Consider the following 7,964-nt stretch of genomic DNA (forward strand, 5'->3'; position numbering starts at 1 on the left):
CACTCATGCTTGGAATAACTCTGGCTTCCTTGGAATAGCGTGGAAAATTCAGTTTTTCTGGCTCTGGTTGGCAATCATGGGAGAAACACATCTGGACGAACTCATCAGATAAATACCCAGAGGCAAAAGAAAATATGTGGTGTGTTTACCAGGGTGGGCTGGGCTGGATGAAAAACCTGCCCACAAGTCCAGCTTCCATAACTCTGTGTTGCTGATACCATCATGTATTTTGTTCTTCCTTTGCAATGTAAGTTTTTTTGCTTTGGGTCAATTTGAATTTAAAAAAAAAAAAAAAAAAAGAAAGAAAAAAAAAGAAAAAAGTTAAACCTGGTTTAAAACCTATTTTTGGTTTATGTTCTGTTTATTTCTAATGTAATGTTTTAATAACATAATACCACTTTACACCTCTTCTCTCAATGTTTGTTTGTCTCTTCTGCTCCTGTTCCCTCCTCCGGTGTTACGTGATTTTGGGGAGGTGTTTGGGACTCAAGTGGGAGTTGCCTCATGAATTATAAGGTGACTTTTTACCAGGAAATATGAGCATAAAAGTCACGGAATGGTTTGGGTTGGAGGGGATCTTAAAGCTCATCCAGTCCCATCTCCTTTAGCAGGGACACCTTCCACTATCCCAGGTTGCTCCAGCCTGGCCTTGGACACTCCCAGGGATGGGGCAGCCACAGCTTCTCTGGGCAAACCTGTGCCAGGGCCTGCCCACCCTGCCAGTTAAACAAACCCCACTGCAGAGCTGGGCTTTGGGAGGGGGAACAATCTGCTCCTTACTGGGAGTGCTTGGCTTTTCCCTGCTCACGTTCCAGCTCAGCCACTCCAGGGGTTTCTGACAGGCTCCCCTTTCTTCCTCAAGCTCATGTACTGACTAAGGTATGAAAATGGACCAAATAGAGGTCATATTTTGCTGTCTGTTTACTACTTACAGAAGCTGAATAAGGGGGATGCAGGTGAATATTCCTGGCACGCGAATTGCAACTGGAACATTCGGTTTTGGTCGTGGGAATAGTGCACAACCAGGAGCTGCAGTGAGGTTTTTAAGACCCTAAAAATTGGGAGTGGAAGGAGACTGGATCTAAAGACATTGCTGCTAAAGGGTAATGGGGGGGGGGGGGGGGGAAGATGTTTTTCATTGCTCAGTAGCAAACTACACAAACATCACCGGGAGAACATTCACTGTCCATCCACCAGTTGTGTTTAGAGCTGTGGATGGTTGTTACTAACACGCTGGCCAGGCTTTAGCTGGTCTATTTACTGAATGCTGTGCTAAAGACTTTGTTCCTGTTTATGTATCGTGTTTCCTGTTTTGAGTGTTCACTTGTTAAGTTTAAAACAATTAATGACTAATGCTGCCATTTAGAAAAACCCGATTTACAAGCTGTTGACAAATGACGTGTTTAGGATATACAGTCTCTCTATATATTGGCAGAAGTGGGTGAGAGGGAAATGTACTTATTTTATAGGGCAAAACATGGGGGGCTTTTTGACCACAGTGAGTCAGAAAGAAAAAAAAAATTACCAGAATTACCAGAAAAAATTACCTTTGAAAGAAAAATTACCAGAGCAAAGAACAATCCTTCCCCAGAAAGCCTGGACTGGGACATATAAATTCTCTCTAGCCTTTCCCCTGCTTTGGTTGGGGTCACCTGCACCTCAGAGGTGGTGGAATAGCATTGAAAGGCTAAATTTTGTTCTTTGTCACTGGCATATTGATTCTACTCCTTGACTTAATGCCATGAGCCAGAGTAGAGCTCAACGTGGGATTTAATCCCATGGCAATAAGAAACAAAGCAGACATATCCATTGCTCCCTGAAACCAGGCTAGCAGGAATCCTTCAGCCGGTGCCTTCCCCGGGGAACCACAACGTGCAGCTGGAACAGCGAAAAAGTTGGGATCGAACGCTGCCTCCTTGGCTTTTATTGGGAAATCTCCAGCTGCCTCGGGAAGAAGTCGGAGCTCCAGCTGTTTCCTCCACATCTGGGCTCTCTGGTGCTGCTGTTTGTGGGGTCCCAGGTAAGTTTTGAATGTCTTAGTGGTTGCGAGGAGAGGGTGTTTGACCCAGAGGTGCTTGTGTGAAGGGTCTGAAAGCCTCTCTGTGCCCTCTCCCGGCAGGTTTCTCAGGGTGGGGCAGTTGGTGTAGGCTGAAAACAAGTGTGTTTGAGGGTGGTGGTGCTGCAGGGTCAGTATTTCCCACTCTTGGACTTGATTTGTTGCAGTGCTTTTTGCAGACTCCTCAGCAGCCCTGAAATACCCCTGGAAAGTCTGGGAAAGGTGAAGGAAAATCAAGCTTACAGGCAGTAGGTTATGCAAGGGTAAATGCTTTTAGGAGAGAATTTAGGTCTGCAAGTAACAGATCCACAGCAAAGAGCATCTATTCTTCGTTAAAGAGCACAAAATTGGCCATAACTCCTCTATTCTGACTTGCAAAAATAGACTTTATTTGCAGTCTTAGTACGCTGCAAATACAGCAGATCATCTCGTGCTCTGTCACAATTAACTAGGAATTAATGGAAGTGCTCTGCTGAATTCTGTCCTCATTTCTGACTTACACTGCTCTAACTCCTCTGAAGGTGGTGGTTACTCAACATTTAATCTAGTGTGAAAGAGCAACTAATTGATTTGGTTGGCCAGCTTGCAGTCCTGCTCCTTGTTTTATGGCCTAATGAGGAGAGTATTTTTGGAAGGTATTTGCAGAACACTTTGTGAAGGAGCAGTAGGAGGGATTCTGTAGTTGGGGCCAACTTAATAAGTGACCAGTAGAAAATTCTTTTTTTTTTTTTTTTCCTCCCTAAAATCATGGCCTGTTTTGATAGAGTTGCTTAAATACTTTGATAATCTAGTCCAGAATTGGTGGGACACATTTCAGCTGATGGTCCCATTCCATATCTTGAGTAACCTAATTTATCTGCTTCCTTTCTAACACAGCAGATTAAAGTAGCTTTGCAATGAAATGTTAAATTCATTTTATTTTAAAGGCTTAATTAATTTTAAAGCCGTTGGAGATTAAATTTTATATATTTGAACATAGCAACAGGTTCTTCTGTTCTTTGCTGAGCGGATGTTTTTAACACATTCACAATGTGTTTAAAATACAAGGTGCTGAGTTTGAGCAGCATCTGTGGGCTGGAACAGTCAGAGCTGCCCTTGCCCATGATAAGTCAAAGCCTAAAGTGGTGCTGGAAAATGTTACATGTCTGTGTCCTGACCAGTTCCAAGCCAATTCTGGGTGATTTTTAGGTTCTCATCTGTTCCTACCTGGCTATTGCATTTGCAAGGGATGATTTAGATTGAGCTTCATCCGAGTTGCTTGAGTTTTAAACCTCAGAGTGCCCAACTGCAGGATGTGGGTTATGGAGCTGTGACTTCCAAGCTATGTCTGTCTCAAGCAGCTCAACTTGAGATCCATCCCCTGGCTCTCTGGATGTTGCTCATCTCCTAATGGGTTTTAATAAAGCTGCTAGAAAGCAAAACCAAATAATATTTAGGGAGCAGTCAGTCTGAAAATGAAGTGATCAGGATGTTTGGTGAGAGGCTGGAGTTTGGATGTGTGTGGGATTGTGTGTGAGAGAGCGAGCAGAAAATGCAGCTTTTGATCTTACAGAAATGTTTGGTATGTGGGTTGTTGGGCTCAGAAGTTTGAACGCCCTTAATATAAAATAATCTCTGTGAGCATTTGAGTCTGTTCCTTTTTGACTTTGTGTGAGCTGTTTAATGGTTAGTGAGCCAGAAAAAAAAACCCACTGAGTTTTCTGATGGTTCGGGCACCCTCCTGATGAGTGGAAGACTTGAATTCAAGTTCCCACTCTGAACCAGGCAAAGCAATTAAGGGATGGGGATTTGCACTTGCATTCCCACCTCTTAGTGCTGCGATTACAGGTTTGTTAAAATTGTACCCCAGGCAGGGAGCACAACAAAACTGTTACACAATCTCCCAGGCTGACCCTGGGAGTCCTTCAGAGCAGGTTCCTTCAGAGCAGTCTCTTGCTCTTGTGAACAAATGACTGAAGCTCGTGGGGCTTTTTTGTTCCTACTTACCTGCAATCTACCTGGGAAAATTAATTCAGGCCTCTTCTGGTTCCATGAGCACCTTCCCTTGAGCTCTGGTGCGTTTGTGTTTAGATGCCACGTCCTTGGAAGTGTCCAAGGCCACGTTGGATGGCGGGGTGGGGGGTGGAATGAGCTGAGCTTCAAAATCCCTTCCAACCCAAACCGTCCTGTGATTCCGTGGGCACCCACCTCCTTCCAGCTCTTGTCGTTGGTGTCAGTGCTGACTTGTTCTTCCTCCTCACAGCCTGTCTTCCACCCCAGGTCACTGAGGAGGACAGGGAGTGATGAGACATTCCCTGCTCCAAAGGAAAACCATCCCTAGTGATTATAGTGGTGTCTACATGAAAAAGTCTAATGCAACGCTGGTTTTTGTGGAACTGCTCGGGGCTCCTAATGCTTTGTTTTTATTTTAGTTTAATCTGCTTGCTTGGCTGAAGACTCAACTGTTTTTTTCAGAAAACCAAAATACCTTACCTTGCATTTTCCCTGACTTCAGTTCCAGTGTTTCATTCCAGATCACTGATTTACCTTATGGGGTTTTTTAAGACTCTTAACACTTAGCAAACTTCTTCCTCATAACAACCAGTTGCTATTTTAACGACTCAAACTGTTTAAGGGCACAACAAAATCCTGTAGTGACATATCTGCATTATTAGTATTATATCCTGTAACTCTGCTTTTAGTTGTTCATGTCCAAGTCAATTAAATTAAGGGGCTTTTTTTAGGAGTCCCATCAGTTGTTTTCAACTAACAGTAGAAAACACTTTAATGATTCTTTGAAAGATACCCACATGGGGGCATTTTCAGTCTTACCTGATAAATAGCTTCAGATAACCTTTGCTGCAAACTGAGCCTTGTGGTTTGTGTTTTCTTCTTCCCAAGCTTGAGTACGACACTGATTATTTTTCTCCTCAAGACATTGTGCCAAAATTTTTTACAATCTGCCATTTTGAGCAAAGAAAACTCGAAGTGCTTTCACAATTCATTGATGTTCCTTCAGTCTTGGTGAGAGAACAGCTTTTAATGAGAACAGACCCCTTGTTTTAAAGGGCATTTTTAGTGCCCCCTGTGTTTTGCCCACATGTTCAATGTCTTATCCAGTGCTTTAGTAATTTGGAGTTAATCTTGTCAATCAAGTGGCTTTTTAGCAGATAGATGTAGCAAAGCAGTTATTAGTTATATTGGTATATACAGCTGAACTTGCTGGCTTTGAGTATTTCCTGTGCTTCACAAATACTTGTATAATCTGTTGTGCAGGCTCAGCTGTTCTTAATTCTAATGTGATTCATATTGTGCTTAGAAATCTGACATTCTTGGCTTGTCAGAAATATTAATATATGTTAGTGCCATATCTATTGAAAATTGACATGTTTTGTGCAGGGCCTTAATTTTCACTTCTTTATATTGCAGCATTCCATGTTGAGCAACGTGGCTTTGTTTGCTTTTAAATTTCCCTCTCACCTTCAGCCCTGAGAAACCAGAAATAATTAGATTATATCTTGCTCTTGGCTCGCACGGCTTTCACTTGCAGTGAATTATGCCATGCAAAACTATCCCTCCAGTGAGAATTGGGTTGTCATTGTTAGGAGCTACATCTGGACTGTGTAATCCTGGGTGCCTTGCACTACAAAGACTCGGAGTCAGCGAGTAGGAATTGCTCTTTCCTGCAGCAAAAGTGCCACACTTCACCTCCCCGGGTCCTTCTGCTGTGGGCAAGGCTGTTGGACAGACAAAAGCTGCTCTAAACCTCCTAAACTGGTGTGAGGCTGAGACTCTAAACAGCCAAAAGTACTCTGGGAATGGTGACCTCCATGTGGACAAGTCCCATTTCTTCGGTGGGTGATGGAAGGCCAGAAGGGAAGTTCAGACTTCCACCTCCTTGAGCCGGATAACTTATCCTGGTAACTGGGTGAAAGTTTAGCTTCAGGAGAGAAGTTTGAATGCACCTTTAGGGGCTGTGTGGTGGTGAATGAAAAGCCTTTTCTGTTCAGCCCCTTCTGTGTTTAATTACCCAACCGCAGAGGAGCTGGAGCTTTTGTTTCCAGGTTGAGTCCTGATCTCAGCTGGGAAGTAATGAATGTTGCTGTCTCTCTGTACAGTCTTTCATCCTGCTGATGATATCATTTTCTTGGGTAATCATGGGAGTAGTAAATGATTCCTATTCAGACTTCCTCTTTACAATCAGCCTGAGAGTTCCCCTCAGTCCCCACACTGGTTTTGTCATCTGTCATCTCTTATGCCACATTCTTTTTTGGGTATGTGCCTGGTACAGACCCACCAGTTCCTTGCTGAGGCTGATTCTGACAAGGCACTACAAACCCAAAACTTCTCTGGAGGGTTCTCTTGGTTGTGAAGTAACAAAGCAGTGATGCCACTTGGCTGCCCAGCGGAGAACACAAAAAATGTGTGGGCTTTGGGTTTGGGTGTTTGGTTGGGTTTTTTTTTCCCCTTCAGGGTCAAGAGAGCATCAAGTGCTCCGAGCAGAAGTGCCCCTGCAGGCAGAAACCTTGGTGGTTGCTCTAATTCCTCACCCAATAAATTTGTCCTTGCTTTAGAGCCACACTCAGAGCTGGTGCTGGAGGAAACACTCTGGTTGAAGTGTAAAGGTGGCCTGATGTTGAATTGGGACAGCAATTAAGGGGCTGCCATTTTCTGTCCACGCAGAGGAAAATGCACAGCTTGAAACTTCACCTCTCTTAGTTTCCCATCCTCGTCCATGTCCTCTCCAATCTCCTTTTCCCACATAAATTACAGCATCAGCCAAGTCAACTATTCTGGCCTCAAAAAAAAAATCTACTTTGAGTTAAACCCCTGACTGTCTGGTTTATGTACTATTAGGAAACTCGGGGTTTTATTCCAGCGTGTAAATGAAGTCCGGCCACGGCTGCACAGCTGCCTGTCCATCTCTGGCAGCGGGATGTGTTCCAAGGGCAGGAGATGAACTGACGCTCGCTGAAGTTCCCCTGACTCATCTGCCTTACCAGAAGATCCCCCAGCACAGGAGACGTCGTGTTTTTAAGTAGCATTTACCCTCCAAGTGGCTCCTCGCAGCTGCCTGTTCTTCGTGCCGTGCACAGATGGGAGGTTACAGTACAGTTCTTCCCCAAAGTGATGGATTGCCATCCTGACCTCGACTCCTGCCCCCGAGGAGGTTCACGGCCATAAAAACCACTTTGTTCAAGAGCAGTGGCTGTAACAAATAAGCTTAACGAAACCATCGCTTTTTTCACTTTTACTGATTCCACCCCTCTGCTTCATGACAGAGGTTCCTGCAGAGAACGAGATGGGGGTGATGTCATTTAAATCTCCTTGTCCTTGTCTAATTAAACTGAATGCTTTAAAGATGATTCATATTGCTTGACACCCTTGCAGCAAAATGCTCCTTCTTTTTAGGTGGGAAGTGAGGGGAAAATGCAGGTTAGAGACTCAAACGGGACTTCCTTTCACTTGCTGAAAAAAAAGGGGGGTTTTGGTTTTTAGGTATTTGCTTGAACTCTCACTGGAAAGCACTTTACTTTTCCAGTGTCTGGTGTGATGACAGCCAGATCCCAGATCCACCATTTCCCAGTAGATGTTTCTTAAGTGGGTAAGCTCAAAAGCTGTAATGAAGACTCCTGTTTCAGTGCAGAGCAGCTTCATCACCTGTTGCAGAGGGGCACCACCTTGTTTTGGAGGTTGTGACCTCACCCTTTGGCGTGAGCACCTTTTGACGTGTTGGTAAGACCCAGGACTAGGTACAACCTTCCCTCAGCTCCATCCCCCATCTCCCCATGCTTCCAACTTTCTTGTCTTGGGAACTGTGGTGTACTGAGTTAAGAAGCTGATGGGAAGGGGCAGCAGGACTGTTTGTTGCCCCCTCCCCAGATCAGTTGTTGTCTTGTGGCAGATTCTTTCAGGCTTTGTCGGCTCA

The 7,964-nt window shown here is 44.3% G+C and overlaps 1 long non-coding RNA gene across 2 annotated transcripts; it reads right to left on the minus strand.

Moving 5' to 3' along the window:
• Nucleotides 1-1,923: 1,923 nt before the first annotated feature.
• On the minus strand, nucleotides 1,924-6,332 carry LOC114055295. Of its 2 annotated transcripts, none has more exons than XR_003570697.1 (4): nucleotides 6,066-6,332; nucleotides 4,244-4,319; nucleotides 3,263-3,464; nucleotides 1,924-2,269 (listed from the first exon to the last, which is right to left on the minus strand). It is a non-coding gene; the product is annotated as an uncharacterized LOC114055295 (long non-coding RNA). The 2 variants fall into 2 exon arrangements; XR_003570696.1 differs by having other exon boundaries at nucleotides 6,001-6,332.
• Nucleotides 6,333-7,964: the final 1,632 nt, after the last annotated feature.

Source organism: Empidonax traillii, unplaced genomic scaffold (assembly GCF_003031625.1).
Source record: "Empidonax traillii isolate 1590-97213 ecotype Southwest subspecies unplaced genomic scaffold, ASM303162v1 scaffold52:size1600334, whole genome shotgun sequence".
NCBI lineage: Eukaryota > Metazoa > Chordata > Aves > Passeriformes > Tyrannidae > Empidonax > Empidonax traillii.